The 23,068-nt window shown below is 44.1% G+C and overlaps 1 long non-coding RNA gene across 1 annotated transcript in view; it reads left to right on the forward strand.

The window, feature by feature from the left end:
• LOC135365882 (uncharacterized) overlaps positions 1 to 22,726 on the forward strand; it is a 43,583-nt gene extending 20,857 nt beyond the window's left edge. The window contains exons 2-3 of the long non-coding RNA XR_010413983.1: positions 21,276 to 21,356; positions 22,515 to 22,726. This is a non-coding gene — a long non-coding RNA (uncharacterized LOC135365882). The remainder of the gene's footprint in view (positions 1 to 21,275; positions 21,357 to 22,514) is intronic.
• The last annotated feature ends 342 nt before the right edge of the window (positions 22,727 to 23,068 follow it).

The following is a 23,068-nucleotide window of genomic DNA, read 5'->3' on the forward strand; positions in this document are numbered from 1 at the left end:
CCAAAGCAGTTAACCTCAACACACAGTTGGAGGCTGTAGCAGTGCAGGTGTGCCTGGACAGAGTAATCACTGTCTGCTCCGTTTATCTACCCCCAACAGCATCCATCACGCAAAACGACATAGAAGATTTATGCAGCCAACTTCAAAATCATTTCATTCTTTTAGGCGATTTTAACGCGCACAACCCACTCTGGGGTAGTACAAGGACCGACTGTCGGGGAAAGATGATAGAAAAGGTCTTACTATCATCTTCCATCTGTCTTTTGAATACAGGGTCACATACGTACGTACATTCCGCTACACAATCTTTCTCGGCATTAGATCTGTCTTTATGTAGTCCATCTCTTTTTGGAGTTTTAGAGTGGTCAGTAAAAGAAAATCCAATGGGAAGTGATCATTTTCCAGTGGTATTGAAGTATCTGCCTCAAGTAGGTATCTTGACGTGTTCCCCTAGATGGAAACTGGAACAAGCCGACTGGAAGACTTTTTCTGAGAAATGCGACCTGTCTTTAATCCCTGTTGATAGGATGACAACTGACGAAGCAAACGATGTCATAACTCATGTCATCCTTGACGCAGCAACACAATGTATTCCTGAAACTTCTGGTCGCTTGCCTAAGCGACCAAAACCCTGGTGGAACAAGGAGTGTGAAGAAACACGAAAATCTCAAAATCGTGCGTGGGGTAGATTTCGAAGATACCCCACCAGTGAAAACCTTGTTTTCTTTAAAAAGGCGAGAGCCAAAGCAAGGTGGACTCGCAAGCAACCCAAGCTGTCCTCTTGGCAGAGCTTTGTATCATCCCTGTCTTCCAATTCTCCTTCTAATCATGTTTGGGATCGCCTTCATAAGATCAGAGGTGTACACATGAACCGCGCTACCCCTCTTTTAGTAATGAATGGTCAGCCATGTGAAAGCCTACAGGAACAAGCTAACGTTCTCGGTGAGCATTCTGAAAGCGTCTCCTCTTCCTACAACTACACCAGTGAGTTCCTTAAATTAAAGAGTAGTGCAGAGAAGAGGAAAATTCCAATGCATTCTGAAGACAATCTTATGTATAATCAACCTTTCACGAAAATAGAGCTTCATCGTTCCTTAAGGTGTACAAAAGGAACTTCACCAGTCCCGGACAGGGTGATGTATTCTATGTTGAGTCATCTGTCTGATGCATCTATGAATCTTTAATCTGAATTTTTTAGCCAAGTTTGGACCCAGTGTGCATTACCCTCAGCCTGGAAAATTTCAACTGTAATTCCTCTGTTAAAACCCGGAAGGGAAACTTCGAGCCCGGCCAGTTATCGACCAATCGCTCTCACGAGCTGCATTGGCAAAACGTTTGAGCGTATGGTCAATGCTCGACTCGTCCATTTCCTAGAGGAAAATAAATGCCTTTCTGAACTACAGTGTGGTTTTCGCGCTGGACGTTCCACAACAGACCACCTCGTTCGAGTGGAAACAATGATGATTCGTGAAGCGTTCGTCCGAAGACAACACTGCCTGTCAGTATTTTTTGATCTTGAAAGGGCATATGACACCGCTTGGCGGTATGGCATTCTACAAGATCTATACTCCTTCGGAATCAGGGGGCGCCTTCTTAGGTGTATAACAAACTTCCTTCAAAGCAGGACATTCCGAGTACGGCTTGGAATGATACTATCCCGTCCTTTCATCCAAGAAAACGGGGTGCCGCAGGGATCTGTCCTTAGCGTCACTCTGTTTCTCGTGAAAATCAATTCAGTATCTAGCATAATCCCACCTTCCATGTCTTATTCATTGTACGTGGATGACATTCAGATTTCCTTCTCTTCCACGAATCTAGCAGCATGTGAGCGACAGGTGCAGGTAGCTTTAAATAAACTTACCAAATGGTCCCTCGAGAATGGGTTCAAGTTCTCACATGACAAAACCGTATGTGTTCACTTCTCGAGGGTCAGAGGGCTGTTTCCTTCACCTACTCTTAAGCTGAACGGACAGGACCTTGCTGTTAGGGGTGAACACAAATTTCTTGGGGTCATCTTTGATAGCAAGCTCACTTTCTTACCCCACATCAAGAGCCTTAAAACAAAATGCATTAAGTCACTTAAAATATTGAAGGTGCTGTCCCATAAATCTTGGGGAGCAGATCGTGACACCCTGCACAGGGTCTATGTGTCCACAGTGCTGTCTAGAATGGACTATGGATGTGTTGTTTTTGGGTCTGCGCGGAAATCTGTCCTGAAGATTTTAGACCCAGTACATCATCAGGGGCTGCGTTTGATAACTGGTGCTTTCCGCACGTCGCCAGTGGAAAGCCTCTATGTTGAGAGCAACGAATGGTCACTCGAAAGAAGGCGATTTTACTTATCTGTTTCGTACTCTTTGAGGGTAAGAGGTTATCCCAATAACCCAGTTATTACCTGCGTTGGAGGCACGCGCTTCAAGCAGCTGTTTCTTAATAAGCCCAGCATTGTTCCCCCATTTAGCATGCGTGTTCTTCAGGGATGTGAGGATTACAGTTTCCCACATAATGATTTCACCATAGTAGAGGCTAGTCCTCGGGTCCTGCCGTGGCAATCACCTCTATGTTTCAATAGCTCCCTGACTATGTTGAAGAAACAGAACACACCACCTGTTGTGCTCCAGCAGAAGTTTGAGTCCCTTAAAGAAAGCCTTGGGCAACACAGAGCTTTTTACACTGACGGTTCCAAAACACGCACCTCAGTCTCATGTGCAATGGTAACCGATGGACTCACACAGTCATATCGTCTACCTACATGCTCTCAGTTTTTAATGCCGAAGTATACGGAATAATCCTTGCACTGAACTACATCTTAGAAAGTCACACCAAGTCGTCAGTCATTTACACAGATTCTCTGAGCTCTTTTCAAGCAATAGGCAACATAGTGATGTCCAAAAACCTCCTTGTGCAGAAGGCACAGTGCCTTGCTGGTAAGGTAATTAAAAAGGGTCTCTCTTTAACATTCTGCTGGGTACCCAGTCATGTGGGTATACACGGGAATGAACTCGCTGATGGAGCTGCTACAGATGCTCTTTCATCTGAGGTGAATCCTTTTGATGTACCGGCCCAAGACCTCCGACCTACACTTATGAGGGCCATAAATAGCAGATGGCAGCAGCACTGGGATACACTACACGCCAACAAACTTCACCTGGTTAAGCCCACCATTGTAAAACCGACACAGATTTTTAACAGTCGTCTTCATGAAGTTGTTTCTGCCAGGTTGAGAATTGGGCACACTCATTTGACCCACAGTCACCTCCTCTGCAATGAAGAGGCTCCACATTACACTCGATGCGGCGAGATGAAGTCTGTCCTCCACATGCCTATTACATGTCCATCACATGAAACACACCGACTTCACCATTTCCACGAGCTCTACACATACCACACACCTCTACATCCATCCCTTTTGCTGGGGGATGAGGCTCTTCTACCATTTGAACGGGTGTTTAGTTTCTTTGAAGACGTTGGTGTTTTAAACGCATTGTAGTTTTAGCTTTATGTCCTTTTATTCTCTAACTGTACAGTTTTATCTTAGCTGAATCACTATACTTTTAACTAGTACTTTCCTTATCATTGTCTTGGCGCATTATGGCCTCGATGCTTATGCAAGAAATCATCATTATCATCATCAATTCGCGGAGAGCGCGGGGCGTACGTGTTTTGGGGACAATTTGCATAACTGCATAAGCGTCACTACGCCACGCTTAAAGTAGCACAGAAGTCATTTTTAACACCCAGTTTTCTTCCTATAAAACTGTTAAGTTTGCCAGTAAGATGCACCATACGAAGTAATTTACACCACAGAGTCATAATTATCGCAGAAATTTAATTTAAAATACGCCGCAATAAGCGACCGTGCGCAACGGTGGTGAAGAGCAGTACCAGCCTGTGATCTGCCTGGAACCTCGCGCTGACGCTATAAGGAGAACGCTCGCTGATTGGCCTAGAGAGATGTTGTCTGCTACTCCGCTGTCGTCTGCTACTCGGCTGTTCGGGGTTCTGATAAAGCCTTTCTCCTTGCTCGGTAATGCTTCGGCCGCTCCTTCTATCCCCAATTCTCCGGGAGAACTGGCAAAACAGGTTTACGGCGGCTAAGGGACAATGCGCTGACCCCCACTGCCCGGCAAACCAGAACGAGTCTCCTTATGCCGTCATCGGTGACGTGCCATCATGCCTCCTCATCCTCGTTATGGCTGGTTTGGCGAGTTAAGGGTGAAGGCCCGGAGCTATGTTTATGTGAGTTTTTTTCTGGGAAACAAATTGCACACATCAAAACTTTTCGCGCTATTCGGTGTAATGACACACACACTTTCATCAGATGTCTTAATCTGAAATTTTTTTGGATGGCCCTCTGTACTCCTTTTAACAATATCCCTGTCCACGACCCTCTTTTGAGGCCACTGTCTCAAAATGGCCGTAGGAGAACCACGTCTTTTTCTTTCTTTATTATGGGATTATAGAGATGTTAGCCAAGCGGAATTGGGGGGGGGGGGAATCAGCTAGGTGCGAGTCATGCGACGAAATTCTATTTTGAGAGTGCTGACCACATGTTCACTGGTCATTTCGGGTAGGTGAACCGGAGTTTTGAATGTCAGCATCGAGTGTGCTGTCTGGCTGTCTTTTCTGAGTTTGCATCAGACGCCGTAAGACGACTGTCGTCACAGTTCCCTGCGAAATTGGCCGAGGACGCACGAGCACCGTCGCACAAGATCCTGCCACACAGGACAGGCACCGGCCTCGGTGGCTCAGTTGGTAGCGTGTTCGCCTTCTGATCCCGAGATCGGTGGTTCGAACCCGGCCGAGGACGCCAGCAACTTGGTGGCAGGGTACACGTTGCTTAGACACGCCGTCTTCCGCGAGCGACGTTATATACATGGTGCCGTGTGATGAACTTTCATCGCACGTTAAAGAACTCTCAGTTGTCTCGCAACATCAATCCCCAATTAGGGTAAGGTGGTCTATGTTGAAGACAGTTCAGCTATTTTGTTAATAGCAGTCAGAATAATCGCTTAAATTGTACCATAAATTGTTAACTGAATTCCCAAATCTTTGAGAAATGATGCAGAAATTACTGGTGGTGCTAAACCAGATATTTATTTCGTACGAGCCAAAAATGACAGGCTACATATTTTCATCACCTTACTCCACTCTATGGGTAAGTTGACGACATCAAAAAATTAATGCCGGGTTTAAATTTTGTCTTTTGTTTGGGCCAGCCGAAACGGTCAGCCACGAGTAGTGCACATGGAAACACAGGGCAGTGACGCAGCATCATAACGGTGAGGTCATATTTTATTAGCCGAGGAGCAGAAATGAGTAAATTGGAAGTCAATGATCGCGAAAGTTACAGATGGGACGAAAAAAGCCCCTTTTACCTCGACCACATCTGCAAAACAGCGTCTCACGTGTGTCAAAAAGGCCAGGAGCAGATCGTCAAGACGTTACTTCAAAGCCCAGACAACGACTGTGCTCACCCTGGTGTCACGGACGAGAAAAAATATTGTTAAGAAAATGCCACGCGAAAAATCCAAACTGTTCTAAACTTGCCCCAGTCTTCAAGTAGCCCAACTTTACCCTATTCGGTATTATACAGGACAGGCAGACCGCTCGTTAACAAAACGCCTCCTGCCAACCGCTTGGACTGGAATATTTCTCACCAACCGCTTCAATGCCACCGCAATGCACCCCATCCGAACATAAATATACCTTCGCTTCTACGATGTCGCTTATATCATGTCGTTATACGGGTGTTTCACTAACCATGTAAAATAAACTTTAGTAAAAAAATAAAATAAAATAATGCGCACTGCGGAAAAAATATGCGATCAACGATTTGAAATTTATCTGCGGGGAACTTTTGCCACCTGCTACGAGTAAGTTTATCAAATATCCATGGAATACATTTAATTTGTTTAACTGGAACATTATTTTTTTTTTGCGACAAACAGCGAGCACGTGTCGTGTTTACCCCATTCCGCTCTACAAAATACATTCCCTACTACATTTATAATAGTGCGAAGACTGTCGTTTCGAGACCCGCAAATTGTTAGCCGCGCTCAATTCTCCGTGAAGTTAATGCAAGAATCGTCGAAATAAAACGATGGCCCACGAATTCCCGTTTCCCTCTCACGGTTGCTCCCTATGGCTGAACATGGCGTTCTAACATTGCTAAGAAATCTGAAGAGGTGAGGTCCGTGCCCTCCTCGTCGTCTTTGCCTGAAATCTTGACAGGGAAGTGAAGGCCACCGACAATTTGCGCGTTTGAAAACGACGGGTTTCGCAACTTTTTTTAACCTATTACTACAGTAGAAGGAATGTGTTTCGTAGTAGTGTGGGGCAAGTCCAACATGCGCTTTCTGTTTCTGGCAAAAAAAAAAAAAGAAAAGAAAGAAAACAAAATAAAGGGTTCAGTTCAGATAATTAAATTTATTACAATGAAAATTTAATAAAGTTACTTGCAGCACCTGGAAAAAGCGCCCTACAGATAAATGACTTGATCGCATTTTTTTCGTATTTCTTGTGCTATTAAAACTTTTTGAGACATTGTCGCTAAAAGATCCTGTATAATACCACTGTGGGGTCTTCAACGTATAATGAATAAATAGGGTAAGTGTGATTACCACGACGACAACTAGTCTATTGTTTCTACGACCAGTCCCGCAAGACGTCCATTTTATACCTGGACTGGCAGGCTACAAGAGGCAGCTCCCATACGAACAAGCGAAGTAAATAACATTACTACTTGAATATCGAGTGACCTATGTGTAAATCAATTTTAAGCTGTGAATAAAAAAATAATGTACTATAATGGCGACGCAACTTACTCAATTTCTTCCCGCACCAGCGCATTTGTTGTGAACGTCCAGAAGTAAATGTCACCCCGAGATACGCGATAATAACAATATTGGCAACAGTGCTGCCCAACATGCTGCTAGAAGAAGTGTAACCGAACAACTTTCCCCTTCATACTTGATGACAATGCACATATTCCCCTTTTCCGTTTGCGCTGAAGCAGGAAAGAAGTGTTTGAACAGACGGGTGGATGCCAGGAAATATAGCAGCTGCCCTCGAACCTCATGCTGACGACACGACCTTGATTTTTTATGATGATGACAATGATGACCACTTGATGACCACAATGTACTGTTCAGCGAAACTCACGATATTAACGTTTCACATTCAAAAATGTACCTTAGTTAAGCATGTTTCTTCCTTATTTTCTTCTATTGAAGAAATGAAATTTTCCAGTTTTTAAATTCAGAGGACGATGCGTATATGAACACTATCATAACGCACATATCCCTGCGTTGAGCTGTGAACGGGGCAATTCCTATGCACCAGAAGTACTTTCACTATCGCTACTGTCACTGAAGTACTATGGCTGAAGTACTATCACTGTCGCTCCTTTGCTCCTTTGCACTGGACGACGGAAGTAAAATACTTAGGTCTGTAGCGCACGCTGTGATTACTATTGTGCTACATCAGTGGCTCAAGCGCATCATGTGGAGATCGGGCTTTAATATCGCAATTGCAATGTGCTCCCTAAAGTCAATCATAAAAAATTTGGTTAAAATATATCTGTTAATTAGTCCATTGATTGAGAGAAAATACGGTTTCCAGTAGCAGCCCCGTCGACTAATCCAATGAGAAAAGTAAAAGCGTCCCAAGGCAACTGCCCTTTTTATGACAATTCGTTGCAGCTAAAAAGAAACACCCTGCATGTACATATATAAATATATATATATATATATAGTTTGAGGTAAAAGGATTATCAAACGGCCACCAAGTTATATATATACAATCCCAAAATTCGTGGTCACCCCCCGCCGGCGCACTCCGTCACTATACTCAGCCGCTATGCGGGAAGCTGCCTTACAGGATGTTAATTCAATGGGAGACAGCGTTTATGCCAATTAACAGCAAAACAGAATAAAATTCTGAAGATGTCATCGTCTAATAGCGAAAAACACCATGTAAAGAACCCCTGGAGACATGAAAGGCACCAGCAGAATATAAGCCTAGTGCACCCTCGCCAAATGAAATTTAATGCATTGCGCCTATGGGGATTCCGTCGATTTTTGCACATCGCCCATGTTTAGACTACGATTTTTCGACAAAGGCAGTCAAATTCTGGAAATGTCATCGCCAATTTTCGTTCAGTACGTCCTCCAGGCCACATACCAACCACGGCACGATGTGTGAGTGTTAATACTGATAAACCCAGGGCCTTCAAAGTTGCGATTAGAGACAGGGTTCCCTCCTAGGCGCTCGACGGACTAAGTTTTATCGTAATACGCATGCGCTGAGACTGTACGGCCGGTCTGAAGGAGTTCGAAACGAGAACGGTCATTTTTTCCAGAACTCGAAGTGGCTCACAGAACAGACAACTTTATTTTGAGTGAGTAATATACAAATGATACCGTTTTGTATTTTATATCGCTTTTATATTAAACTATACAACTTGATAAAACTGTCCAGTGCCGTTTTGGAAGTGATTTTGTCAAACACGACCTTTCAGGGTGCAACAGGAGAACAAGGTACGGGGTTCAAACCCCGTGCTCTTACTTTCACATATACATACACATATACATTACATTACATAATCAGCTTAGGATATATTTATTATCATCGTTATATCAAATGATATTAAGCCCCGAACTTGATGAAATTCGCCATTTGGCCGTTTTGGAAGCGATTTTGTCAAACGCGACCTCTCAGGGAGCAACAGGGGAAGATACGGGGTTCTAACCCCGTGATCTTACTTTCACATATACATATTATAAAATCAGCTTAGGAGATATTTAATATTATTTTTATATCAAATGATATTAAGCCCCGAAGTTCACGAAATTGGCCATTTGGCCATTTCGAGTGCCGGTTTGGAAGCCATTTTGTGAAACGCGACCTCTCAGGGTGCAACAGGGGAACAAGATACGGGGTTCAAACCCCGTGATCTTACTTTCACATATACGTACTACAAAATCCGCTTAGGACATCTTTAATATTATTTTTATATTAAATAATATTAAGCCCCGAAGTTGACGAAATTTGCCACTTGGCCATTTCGAGTGCCGTTTTGGAAGCGATTTTGTCAAACGCGACCTCTCAGGGTGCAACAGGGGAACAAGGTACGGGGTTCAAACCCCGTGATCTCCCTTTCACATATACATATTACAAAATTAGCTTAGGACATCTTTAATATTATTGTTATATCAAATGATATTAAGCACCGAAGTTGACGAAATTGGCCATTTGGCCATTTCGAGTGCCGGTTTGGAAGCCATTTTGTCAAACGCGACCTCTCAGGGTGCAACAGGGGAACAAGGTACGGGGTTCAAACCCCGTGATCTTCCTTTCACATATACATACTACAAAATCAGCTTAGGAAGCTTTTTGCTTAGGGAGTGTCGTTTCGGAAGCAGTTTCTTCAAACGCGACCTCTCCATGTACGGCCTGGCACCAGGATTAAAGGGGCTTCGCACGTTTTAAAGGGCTTGATCTGCTGCCGAACGTTGCGGTAGCCTCTGTTACAATCCCAGTACAAGCCGTTCATAGTACCTTTTTGGCACCACGATACATATCATTTGAGTCATTGTAAAGGGCCCTGCTGCCGCCTTTTCCAAATTTTGCGGTGGTTTCCGATGCAATCACAGGAGAGGGGCATAACATAAGCCGTCGCGTCTTTATAGGTGTGTAAAATGTCTGCCACCATGATTAAAGGGGTTTTTGTCCGTTTTAAATGGCTCTGTTGTAGCCTTTTATGGAGTTTGCGGCCGCATCCCACTATAATTCCAGTAGAATGGCAATAGCATAAGCCGTTGCGTATACTTATATGACTTTGGAACTATGATACAAAGGGTATCGACCGTTTTAAAGGGCTCATCTGCCGCATTTTCCCTATTTTGCGGTAGTCTCTGTTACAATCCCAGTAGAACAGCATTGCACAAGCCATTGATGACATGTCATCGGCAGCATGATACAAGGGGTCTCGCCCGTTCTGAAGGGCTATGCTGCATCCTTTTCCCGATATTTGCGGTCGCCTGTGTTATGATCTCGGTAGAATGACATAGTATAAGTTGTTGATAATATGTCTTTGACAGCATGACACAAGGGGTTTTGCTCGTTTAAGAGGGCTCTGCTGCCACGTTTTCCGAATTTGGCGATCGCCTGTGTTATAACTCCAGCAGAATAGGATTACCCAAGCCACTGATAACTTTCTTTCTTTCGCTCCATGATACAGGGAGTTTCGCCCGTTTTAAAAGGCCTTGCTGCCGCCGTATCCAAATTATGCGGTCTCCTCTTGCGCAATCCCGGTAGAAAGGCATAGCATAAGCCGTCATTAATATGCCTTTGGTACCATGATACAAGGGGTTTCGTACGTTTTAAAGGACTCTGTTGCTGCCTTTTCTGCATTTGGTGATCGCTTCTGTTGCGATCCCTGTAGAAGAGCGTCATAAGCCGTTGATAATATCTGTTAGGAATCATGATTAAAGAGGTTTTGCCCGTTCTAAAGGGCTCTGTTGCGGTCTTTTACGGATTTTGCGGTCGCCTCCGTTACAATCCCAGTGGGAAGGCCAATAGCATAAGCCGTCTCGAATATGCCTTTGGCACCATGATACAAAGGGTTTTGCCCGTTTTAGAGGGCTCTGCCGGCGCCTCTTCCAAATTTTGCGGTCACCACTGTTAAAATCCCAGTACAAGGGCCTAGTATAAGTCGTTGATAATGGCTTCGCTATGCAGAATACACCAGTGACTCTTTGTGGTGTATTCCTTGGTTGCCCCTGCCATCATCGGGGTTGCAGAAAGGTTACTTTTTACTTTTCTCAAAGAAGTTGGCAAGTGATGCAATGTTTCAGAAGGACACTATGGGTCATTTCTTGCAGGTCGAGATGTAAGCGAATCATGGACTTGTTTATGCGTGCTGCACTTCGAGAAAAATTGGTTGATTACCATGAACAGTGAAATTCAAACGGCTTCGTAACGGATATGCTCTCAAGCGGTGAACCACCCCAGGCCATAGTCATGATTTATTTGTTGTTGTTTTTGTAACGGATATGTATTTTCATCTATGATGTCTTTTCCTCAGACTTTAGCACCAGTGCTCGTAGGTGTCTGTTGCCGTGTAAATGTTCGGACTGCCGGCGATTTGCTGTGCAAGTTCACTTTTGTGCCCCGTATCTTGGCAAGTTTTTTGCCTTGCCATATCGTCGCGGCTCTCTCACGCTGAATTCAAACGGAAGGTATCAGCCTTGGGTCCGTTGCGCAACTCGTATCAGCAGCGAAGAGGAACGACAATTTCTTCTTTGTCATTGTTGTTGCGGCTGGCACTATCATCAATGCGCATAGAAGCCAAGATGCGGTACCCGGCGTGATAAGATGTCTGCGTGATTTCGAGTGGAGAGAACCATAGGGTGGTATATCTATATGGATACATATCTATGCGTATATGCATTGGTGGCCAAGGTGTATCGGGAAATCTCATGAATTACAGGGGAGTGGTTGGAAAAATTCAGGGGGAGTGTACACCTCCCTGGGGGTGGGGGTAATGACCCTGGAAAGGACCGCAATTATAGCAAAGTACCTTAGCGTAAACAGCTGAGCGGTATAGTTATTAGGCATTCGCATATACAATTCGTCAATGAAAAACTTCACTTGACACACCAGCAGAGACAAACGAGCTTCTTTTCCAAGTGAGACATCGAAAATTTGAAAGGCGTTGTAAGTTCTTCGTACATAGTTCTTCACGAACGATTATCCCAACGTTCAGGAGCACTGAAATTGTCGGTTTACACACTGTATTGCTGATTTTGCTTGCATTTTCAACGTGAAAAAGAAAAAGAAAATCAGGGCAAGAGAAATAATTAAAAATATTCACACAATGACCCTCGAACATAACTACTCCATCGATTTATTTTCTTTTTTTTTCACTGCGCCTCTCTGTGCTCAGTATACAGTTTTTCGCGCATGATATCGGGAGAGGCTGCTGCTATGCTGTAAGCACATAAACTTAGTGTAATAATTAAGATGATGTCATTCTCTGCACTTGTCTCCACTATTACTTCTCAATTATCATATTACTTACAGTGTAGTTTATCAAAATGCACGTTCAGACCAGATCGCTAATCGCTATAACTACTAGTTGAGGTTCATGAGTCACAAGAACTGCTCGAATGTGAATGTCCTTCCTAACGTCGACAGGAGCAGCACTACATCGAGCAAGGGTAAAAACAATGCCTGAAGACCTGGTTTCATTCCGAATTCTTCATTATTGGTGTGCGCGCGCGTGTGTGTGTGTGTGGGAGGGGGGGGGGGGGCAGCTTTATCCTATTTAGTGGTCAAGAGCCCTCGGGACACAGAATAGCTGACTGCAAGCCATGCACATGCGGCCCGCGTGTGTGAGAGCCCTGATTGCCCTGATCTAAGCATTACTTCATCTTAAGCGAGAAATAAATAATGTACTCGAGGACGCGTAGCACTTGTTTAGCGTTATCTCCAAATCTGGTATTTAGTTCTGCTCCAAAATATCTGGTCCAAAGAAGTCGCGTTTGATCAAATCATTGCCACTCGCATCGCCACAGCACTCGCAGACGCCAAACTGTCCGTATCTTCCATTTCATTTATTAATAACTCTGGATATAAACGTGATATCGAAGATGTCATCACTTAATTACGTAGTCTGTATATCCATGCTTAATAGCTATGAGTCCGCGGCCCATACCTGGTTCCCTTGCCAGAGCCTGCGAAGTAGCGTTTGGTCAAATCATTCATTTTCAAGGGACCAAAGAACAAACACGAGACAAGATCAGACACAAGTCGCTTTGTTGTTGTTTCGTGTTTGTTCTTTGGTCGCTTGTGGATTTACATCAACCAGCCCAATCTATATACTTCAGACATTTTGCCAAATCGTCGCCCAAGTGCCACTCACTGGCACCAATTTGTCAGTTTCCTCTATTTTAGCTCGTAATAACTCTTGATACCAATTTGATATTGACGGTATCATCATAAAATTACGTAGTCTGTGTATCGTCTGCGGACCGTAGCTGCTGTCCTTGCTGCACTCTTAGAACTCGCATTTAGTGCCGTAGTGCATTGTCGTCCAGAAGGCTATCACAGGCGCCAACCTGCCAATTTCATCCGGCAATCTCCCGATATCTGGAAAGTCTGATGCTCGTTCCCACAGTTATACATCACGTCTTATTCTTTATCTTACGCGAATGCTCCCGGGCGTGTTATCGGTGTTGTTATCAGGTCGGGGCGCGAAAAGGGAATTGTTCGCCTCAGATATGTCCTCCTCTCCCTGCCCAGATCTATTCCTCCTCACGTACTCACGCACCACCCTGTAAACTTAGCTTCCTTGCGTAGTCCTCTGCTATCAGGTCAAGCCGGGTTTCAGAGGGGGTGTCCCTGAATGCTACTCTTGTAATATAAAGTATATATATATATATACCTATATACCTAATATATATATATATAATGAGGGAAAAAAAGCCATTAAAGAAACAAGTAAATGACACTGGACGTGTTTAAAATTCAAAACTGCAGGTTAAGATGGCTTCTATGGCTGCACGCGGAGAAACAGATACTCATGGAACGATGCGACAGCACCAGAGGCACGTGTTTCGTCGTGTTTGCGGCTCGTCAGCTCTGGGTAGCTGCGCATCGTTCAGAATTGGCAAACCAGGGGTCGCTCAGCGAACGATATACACAGTCCCGTGTATGCCAAAGGGAGTCTGGCCATTAGGAGGAGCCTAAAAAAGGGGCTCGACCTGTCAATCAGATTGACCGTTTTTCATTGGCTGTTGTTTTCTATGCGGGCCGCCATGACACCAAAATTTTCCCGAAAATGGCGGCGTAGCTGGGAACGGCGAAGCGAGGATTTCATGACAATTTTTTTTTCACAGATTACGTCAATTTTATTCCGTAAGTGTACATTCTGTTGCAATTATCTTGCAAATCACCTTTAAATTACGCTCCAGCGTCGATGTTTACCTGAAAATAATATGTTTCGTCGTCCTTGTTAGGCCTAGTAACGACAGCGATCACAGGCAAATAGCAAGAAAAACGCTACGGATGGCCAAAAATTTTCATTTTATGACATACTTTTATTCATATACACACCTTTGCCCGTTCTTGGTTCAATCTTGTTATGTTTCATATAGCGAATTCGGGTGGTCATTTCGTAGCAAAACGGCCGAGCGCTCGGAAATTGCTAGGTCGGCGACCGAGCTGGATCACGTGACCGTTGCCACCCGAACATGATTGCTAGGAATCTAGCGGTTTTAGGTACTTGGATCACGCTAGGGGCGTCGCGGTCGCAAGTCTTCGAGTTCTGTCGTCAGCTAAACCACGTGATTTCAACATGCGAGCCAATGAGGGCACTCGCCACCGTTGCAGTGCGGATGTGATGACACCGGATAAAGTTGAGCAATCTGCTGCTCGATCGTTTTGAGACCGGGCAAAAAAGTGCTAGCTAGCAAATTCCGAGCGCTCGGAAAGCGCCACGCGAACATGCGAGATTTGCTTCATTTTGACCAAGCGAATATGACTGCTCGAGATCTGGCAAAAAAAAGTTGCTCCGAAATAACCACCCGAATTCGCCAATAGTTAAAATACGCATAATACCTGCAGTCTGTTCCAACTAGCGGTTCTGCGGGCCAATCAGTTCTGCTAGCAAGCACTTCTGCTTCTGCTAATTCTGCTCTTCTGCTATTCTGCGTCTTCCCAGCGTGCCCCTCACCATCCAGATGGCGCCGTTAAAAGTGGGCGCAAAATCCATTATGTTGCTAGGTCGTCAGGGAATATCCTATTCAATCTAATCCAATCCAGTTTCCCGAAAATGTCGGCACCCAGTTAATACAGATGATATATAGCTTGTATAGCCTGGGGCTAATAGCGAACTGTATTGTGGCTCGTGATTGGCCAGAGAGCTCAAAAAGTGGGTGGAGCTCCAGGTATAGGCAGGTTCCATTAATGGCCAGACTCCCTTTGGCATACACGGCACTGGATATACACCTTGGAGGGTGACTGAGCACTCCTCAATGCCACAGTGCACGCCAGTGAATTATGAGGAAAAAAAAGCCGTTAAAGAAACAAGTAAATGACACTAGACGTGTTTGAAATTCAAGATTACAGATTAAGATGGCTTCTATGGCTGCACGCAGAGAAACAGATACTCGTGGAACGATGCGACAGCACCAGAGGACACGTGTTTCGCAGTGCTTGCGGCTCATCAGCTCTGGGTAGCTGCGCATCGTTCGGAATTGGCAAACCAGGGGTCGCTCAGCGAACGATATACACCTGGGAGGGTGACTGAGCACTCCTCAATGCCACAGTGCAAGCCAGTGAATTATAATGAGGGGGGAAAGCCATTAAAGAGAGAAGTAAATGAACACGAGACGTGTTTGAAATTCAAAATTACAGATTAAGATGGCTTCTATGGCTGCACACAGCGAAACAGATACTCATGGAACGATGCGACAGCAGCAGAGGACACGTGTTTCGTCGTGTTTGCGGCTCATCAGCTCTGGGTAGCTGCGCTTCGTTCGGTATTGGCAAACCAGGGGTGGCTCAGCGAACGATATACACCTGGGAGGGTGACTGAGCACTCCTCAATGCCACAGTGCAAGCCAGTGAATTATAATGAGGGGGGAAAGCCATTAAAGAGAGAAGTAAATGACACTAGACGTGTTTGAAATTCAAAATTACAGATTAAGATGGCTTCTATGGCTGCACACAGAGAAACAGATACTCATGGAACGATGCGACAGCAGCAGAGGACACGTGTTTCGTCGTGTTTGCGGCTCGTCAGCTCTGGGTAGCTGCGCTTCGTTCGGTATTGGCAAACCAGGGGTGGCTCAGCGAGCGATATACACCTGGGAGGGTGACTGAGAACTCCTCAATGCCACTGTGCAAGCCAGTGAATTATAATGAGGGAGAAAAAGCCATTAAAGAAACAAGTAAATGAAACTAGACGTGTTTGAACTTCAAGATTACAGATTAAGATGGCTTCTATGGCTGCACGCAGAGAAACAGATACTCATGGAACGATGCGACAGCACAAGAGGACACGTGTTTCGCAGTGCTTGCGGCTCGTCAGCTCTGGGTAGCTGCGCATCGTTCGGAATTGGCAAACCAGGGGTCGCTCAGCGAACGTTATACACCTGGGAGGGTGACTGAGCACTCCTCAATGCCACAGTGCAAGCCAGTGAATTATAAGGAGGGAAAAAAGCCATTAAAGAAACAAGTAAATGACACTAGATGTGTTTGAAATTCAAAATTACAGATTAAGATGGCTTCTATGGCTGCACGCAGAGAAACAGATACTCATGGAACGATGCGACAGCACCAGAGGACACGTGTTTCGCCGTGTTTGCGGCTCATCGGCTCTGGGTAGCTGCGCATCATTCGGAATTGGCAAACCAGGGGTCGCTCAGTGAGCGATATACACCTGGGAGGGTGACTGAGCACTCCTCAATGCCACAGCGTGCAGCCATACAAGCCATCTTAATCCTTAATTTTGAATTTCAAACACGTCTAGAGTAATTTACTTGTTTCTTTAACGTTTTTTTTTGCCTCATTATAATTCACTGGCTTGCACTGTGGCATTGAGGAGTGCTCAGTCACACTCCCAGGTGTATATCGCTCGCTGAGAGACCCCTGGTTTGCCAATTCCGAACGATGCGCAGCTACCCAGAGCTGACGAGTCGCAAACACGGCGAAACACGTGTCCTCTGGTGCTGTCGCATCGTTCCATGAGTATCTGTTTCTCTGCGTGGAGCCATAGAAGCCATCTTAATCTGTAATTTTGAATTTCAAACACGTCTAGTGTCATTTACTTGTTTCTTTAATGGCTTTTTGAACACCTGTGTGTATATATATATATATATATATATATATATATATATATACTTCTCCCCTATCTATATATATATATATATATATATATATAGGGGAGAAAAGACACCAGAGACTGAAGTAGGGAGTAGGGGAAGTTATTTATTAAGCTGGCATTTAAACTAAGGGTCTGGGGAAGTCTACGTTTCGGCGGAAGCTCCGCCTTCTTCGGGTCTCAGTCCCGAAGAAGGCGGAGCTTCCGCCGAAACGTAGACTTCCCCAGACCCTTAGTTTAAATGCCAGCTTAATAAATAACTTCCCCTACTCCCTACTTCAGTCTCTGGTGTCTTTTCTCCCCTATCTATATTCAACATCCTGGTCGTTCGAACCTAAATTTTGTAGCGTATATATATATATATATATAGTTGTGGAAGGAAAAAGACGCGGACAACAGATTTTAGGGAAGTGAGAAACACTAGTTCATTTAATGGGCAGAAATTAAAAGTTGAATGAAAAAAAGGGGTCGACGTTTCCACAGTGGCACTGTCTTCGTCAGGACAAAAGATGCACATCTTTTATCCTGGATAGGAGCGTATGAATATATATGTATATATATATCTTGAAAAGTTGGAGTTGGATCGGACGGCTACGTAATTATAGTTGAAATAAATGGGAGACAGAAGACGAAAGTAGGGGAAGTAACAAAAAAGGGGTTTATTAAAACTTAAAAATCATAAAAGTTAGGGAGGATGTCTACGTTACGGCGGAAGCTCCGCCTTCTTCGGGACAAAAGAGCTAAATGTGGCCACGAGGCTGATAAGGGGCTTGAGAATCTCAAGCCCCTTATCAGCCTCGTGGCCACATTTAGCTTCGTCAGGGCAAAAAGGCAAAAGGGCTTTTTTGCCCTGACGAAGACAGTGCCACTGTCGAAACGTCGACCCCTTGCCCATTTTACTTTTTAACGTCTCCCCATGTAATAAACTAGTGTTTTTAACTTCCCTAAAATCTGTTTCCGCGTCTTTTTTTGAACTTCTGTAAAACTTCGTGGCCGTTTGATAATCCTTTTACCTCACCCTATATATATATATATATATATATATATATGGAATTTCCCCAATTAACAACCGCCAGGTGGCGGGAATTCCCCCAACCGACCACGTCATTCTCAAGCCCCTTATCAGCCTCGTGGCCACATTTAGCTCTTTTGTCCCGAAGAAGGCGGAGCTTCCGCCGTAACGTAGACATCCTCCCTAACTTTTATGATTTTTAAGTTTTAATAAACCCCTTTTTTATTACTTCCCCTACTTTCGTCTTCTGTCTCCCATTTATTTCAACTATATATATATATATATATATATATATTCATATTTATTTTTAAAAGTTCATGTTGGGAGCTGGATTTTGGAGAGATTTATTTTCCAACGTTTGAAATGGTTTATATCAGCGCCACCCCGCAAAAACCACAGAGCACGCATGACTTGCACATGGCTTAAAAACGCTTCTAATAATGATGCATGCACGCAGTACGTTGTCGTGATTCCTTACTTTCATTTTGTGTTCACAGAAAATTTTAGCGGTTGCCAAGCGTTACGGCATCAAAATTGTTTCTTTCGAATGCCTTCCAACTGAGTCGCATGGCTCCGATTTCTTCAAAAATCGAAGTCTGTGGTGTCAAGCATAGACAGCCTTTGGTGCCCTGCAAACAAAAGGTTGTTTACAAGTAATTCAGGAAAAAGTCAATGAAAGCCAGCGCTACAACCTAGAGCCTATACTGATTACCGGCCGGGGATGATACCTTTACACCACATTGGCATGGCATGATCGAGAATTGGAGAGGCTCAAGAAATCGGAACAGGCAGGTGATACACTCCTCCCGCTCTCTCTTACATGTTTTGTCACTCACTCACATGTTCACAGACAGGGCCGGCGACTGCTGAGAGCAGGTAGGAAAACTAGTGGACGCGAGCTCCATCTATGGACAAACACAACACGTACAGCCTCGAAAAGCCTAATGGACAAAGTTGTTGTTGACTTTGCACACCGCGAACAGCGCTAATCCAACGGTGGCGAAACCTTTCGAGCGGTTTGTTTGGAAAGCTATAGAGAAATGTTCATCTTCTGAATATCTATAACTTAGGGTACAACCTAACAAGAATAACAACACAATTTTAATATTGCGATGTTGTCAAGCAGGAAAACTACGCCGCTAGACTGCTGAACTAGGGACTAGATTTCCTGTTAGCCCCTAGTTGGCTTTGCGATAGGGACAGACGAGAAAACAAACATTTTCCACTCTGTAGATCTCCAAATCATAAATAATTAAAAATGAACAGACCAGCGCTCCAGCGGAACAGGCCTATAGATGAAATGTAAGCAGTTGAGCTTTCTTGCAGGGAAGGGTAACAGTAATGGTAACGGAAACAGAAACGGTATATTACGGTAATTGAAGATTGTACTGATAACGGAAAAAGAAACGCATAGCACGGTCCTCCATTACCGGAAACAGAAACGGAAACGAAAATTATTGTCCGGTATTGAATTCGGGTAATGGCTGTTCCTATTGTGCGATGACATTTGAGTGACTTTTCACTTTATTTTTGTAGTTTGAGGACTCCATTCCCTGTAATGCTCTAAATACTACACGAGAGCATGGAAACAAGGTGCAATATTGGATCTCGCGGGTGCATCCCTCGCTTACCTCGTCCCTGTCCTCATAACCCATGAGATCAACACATGACTATACTCCACCATAGCACGAGGATAACAGCCTACAATATTTAGTTCTTTATTTTTTTTTTTTATTTTTTTCATTTCGCCGTGGCTATGGCTACAGTGAGCGTCCGCTTAGGAATGCGACATTGGATGAAGGTTACGCCCATCTTGAGTTGCTGGACTCAGAGTGAGTGAAGATTGAAGACATGTTCCTACATTTTTAAAAACATCTTGCAAGATGTGCGCATCCCAACGACGTCAAATTACTTGTGTAGTGTGTACGCGTGACACCGAAGCAGCACTTCGGCAAAACAGGGTGCTGACAGAGCCGGACGGGCTGTGTCCCGGAGCTCTGTAACGGCCTTTCCACTACCGGAAACAGTAACGGAAACGTAACAGAAACGAAATTGAAAGGCCGGTATCAAAAGCGGATAACAGAAACCAAAGGCTGGTATCAGAAACGGATAACGGAAACGAAAATAAAGCAGTGACGAAAATGGAAACGGTAACGAAAACACGTCCGTTATCCTTTTCTGCTTTCTTCTCATCGACATTTCTTACTTGCCGGTGCTGGGAACATCGAGGGTTTAACGCATCCTAGCTTATCACGTTGATGCTGTAACCACGTTACTGCTCTGATATCATCTAGAACAAACGCACACTTGTGCCATCTGGGCCTTTTCTTTCTTTTTTGTGGGCACTATATGGCACTATGTTCACCACTCAAAATGCGTTCGTGAAGGGCGTACGGGAAAATGAGAAGGTTTATTCGGCAGCTAGCGTCATCATCTTTGAAACCTATTCATGGCTTGACATAACGTGACATGTACATGTCTCGACAAAAGTCCACGGAACGCGGGAGTGGCATTTTCTTCAGCACAGCGACACCCTGGCGGGGGGCGGAAGCTGGCGAGTTCACACCTCAAAAGGGGTAGGCGACTGTAGAACACCCTGCTTCTGACCCACTTATCAGAATGGCTGCTCTCCGCTATCGAGGTGAGTCACCGAGCTGGTGAATAAACCAACGAAAGAAGAAAGACATTCCCTCCTCCCCCGATGTGTGAACTCGCCAGCTTCAGTCAGCCGCCGGGGTGTGTAACTGCGCTGAAAAAAATACACCGCATTCACTCATGATGGCCATTACCGACATCATTCACCATCGCATCACTCAGAATCATGTGATGTTGAGTGATGGACAATGATGTTGTGTGATGTTGAATGATGGGCAATGATGTTATGTGATGTTGAGTTTGATGTTGAATGATGGGCAATGATGTGATGCGATGTGGAGTTTGATGTTGAATGATGGGTAAAGTAGTATAGAAGTTATGAGAAACACAGGCAATGAGAGTCATAGGCGCGTTTATTGACCCCTGGGCTGAATTCACTCGCCAATTTTTTCCGCTGCGCATATGCGGAGGGTTGACCGCGCGCTTACCCGTGGGCGGAGGGCTGCGCGTGCGCTTATCGTCGCGCATTGTCGGCCTGGGTCGACTTCTTTCGTCATTTTTTCGCCTCAATTTTTTCGCCGTAATTTCCTCGCTCATTTTTTTAGAACCATGTCGAATGCAGATTGTGATGACCTCATTATGGTCAGAATCATCATTGTATCATTGTCATCATCTTGTTTCTGTAAATCAAAATGAGAATTGTGTCTGTCTTGTCAATGTCTTAATAGCATTTCACTGGCATATTTTCTGCTCGTTTAATATATTTTATTCTTACAGATGACCACAGTATGCGCACATGTGCAGAAATTTGTTGCTGAGGGTGGGACTACCCCTTGGTACGCGTGGAAGTATGGCTAAGTTAGTTGTGTTTTCTCTCTGTTTGCAGTTGTGCACATTATCATTGCATGTGGGTCCTGTTACTATCGAGATACACACAGTAGTGTAAGAGAGCCACTCCACCAAAAAGCCGAATATCCACCAATACACCAGTAAAAATAAATACTGTTTAAAGTTGGTCGAATTTGATGTAGTAAATTAATGTGAGCTTAATCCTGATGCACGACTGTGACATTCTAGCACAACGTCATTCCTTATTTCCCGTGTAAAGCAGCAATCGCGACCTTTCAGGATCTAGAGAAACTGAGCGATGTCTTCGTAACATCTTTCGTATACATAATACTGGTCACGTCTTCGTATAGACCATAATTTTAGCTAGGGACCAGCGTGACCGAGAACACGCCCTTACTTTCGACACAGTACACAACCTACAGCCAGTGGCGTAATGGTGACGGCAGGTGAACATATATTTATCTGGACAGGACTGCAGTGTGGTTGACTCTACTAATAACTAACGCTCTCATGTTGACGCACAGTATTTTGCGCATTCACTCAAATGAAATTGTGGTGCAGTAGGTAACAATGCGTTAAATTTGCCTGCATTGCTTGCACATTGCCAGATTAAGTCTGAAGATTCTTTCATTACACGTTGTAATACAAAATCTTTACACAGCAGCCAATGCTTTGTCCAATTAAGCTTTCCGTAATCATCAGCCATTATTTTCAATCAAATTTGAACTACTCAGGATCCACAGCTAACATCTTCGTGTTCTTCGCAAACTACAAAATTCATGTTATGCACATCGTCATCAAGTGTGAGTAAGCAACACCAACAATAAAATTATGAACACCTTGTTTACGCCACGTAGTGGGATTTGCAAGCATTTTAAAAACCATGTCACACATTAGTTATAAGGTTAGATTATAGACAGGTTATATACAGTTATATACGTTATAAGACTAGGCCACATAAACATAGAATAATAACTATGTTCGATAAATTGTTCAACAAACTGGGTACCGAATATAGCATTTGCAGCAGCGCAGAAGTTATTAGATAGATAAATAAATAAATAGCACGTTATTTGCCGACCCCAGTTTTTGCTCTGTTTTATTCCTAAGTCTTATAAAACGCAGTCACGTGGGAAAACATGCATTTATCCATCTTTAAATCCAAAGGGCCCCCCAGACGACAAGCTGTATCCCAAGCGCACGTCTTCGTCAATCGATTGAGCCGAGGTACCCACAGTCCCCACAGGAAATGCTCGCATTGTGGCTCCACCGTCCCTGCAAAATGGCTACGCTCTGGATACAGCAAAAATGCTGGCCTGTAACTGTTTATGTGTATGGTAATTGTGACATTGCAAAATAAATCATGTAGTAGAAAAATACGCTATACGTTGATAGGTGCAAAAACATTTAAATACGAGTGATTATTTACTACATCGGGCTACAACTACGCCGAAGACGTACAGAGCTTTCTACCTAAATCACCTAGATTAATATTGCTGTGCTTGTATTTCAAATGCTACAACTTTAATGCAGACATACGCCATCTTCAGTGTGGTTTTGGTTATTTTGCATGATTCTCCTTTTCTTTTCTTTTTTCTTGCATAGGGGAACTCCCGTAGAGCATAATAGCATGTTTGACCATATGGATGCAGTAATACTAGTTAAAGTGCCTGAAAATGCACTGCTGCATGCAGGTTACTGCATCTGTAAATTTATGTTGC

The sequence above is a fragment of the Ornithodoros turicata genome, chromosome 1, assembly GCF_037126465.1.
Source record: "Ornithodoros turicata isolate Travis chromosome 1, ASM3712646v1, whole genome shotgun sequence".
In the NCBI taxonomy this organism is placed as follows: Eukaryota; Metazoa; Arthropoda; class Arachnida; order Ixodida; family Argasidae; genus Ornithodoros; species Ornithodoros turicata.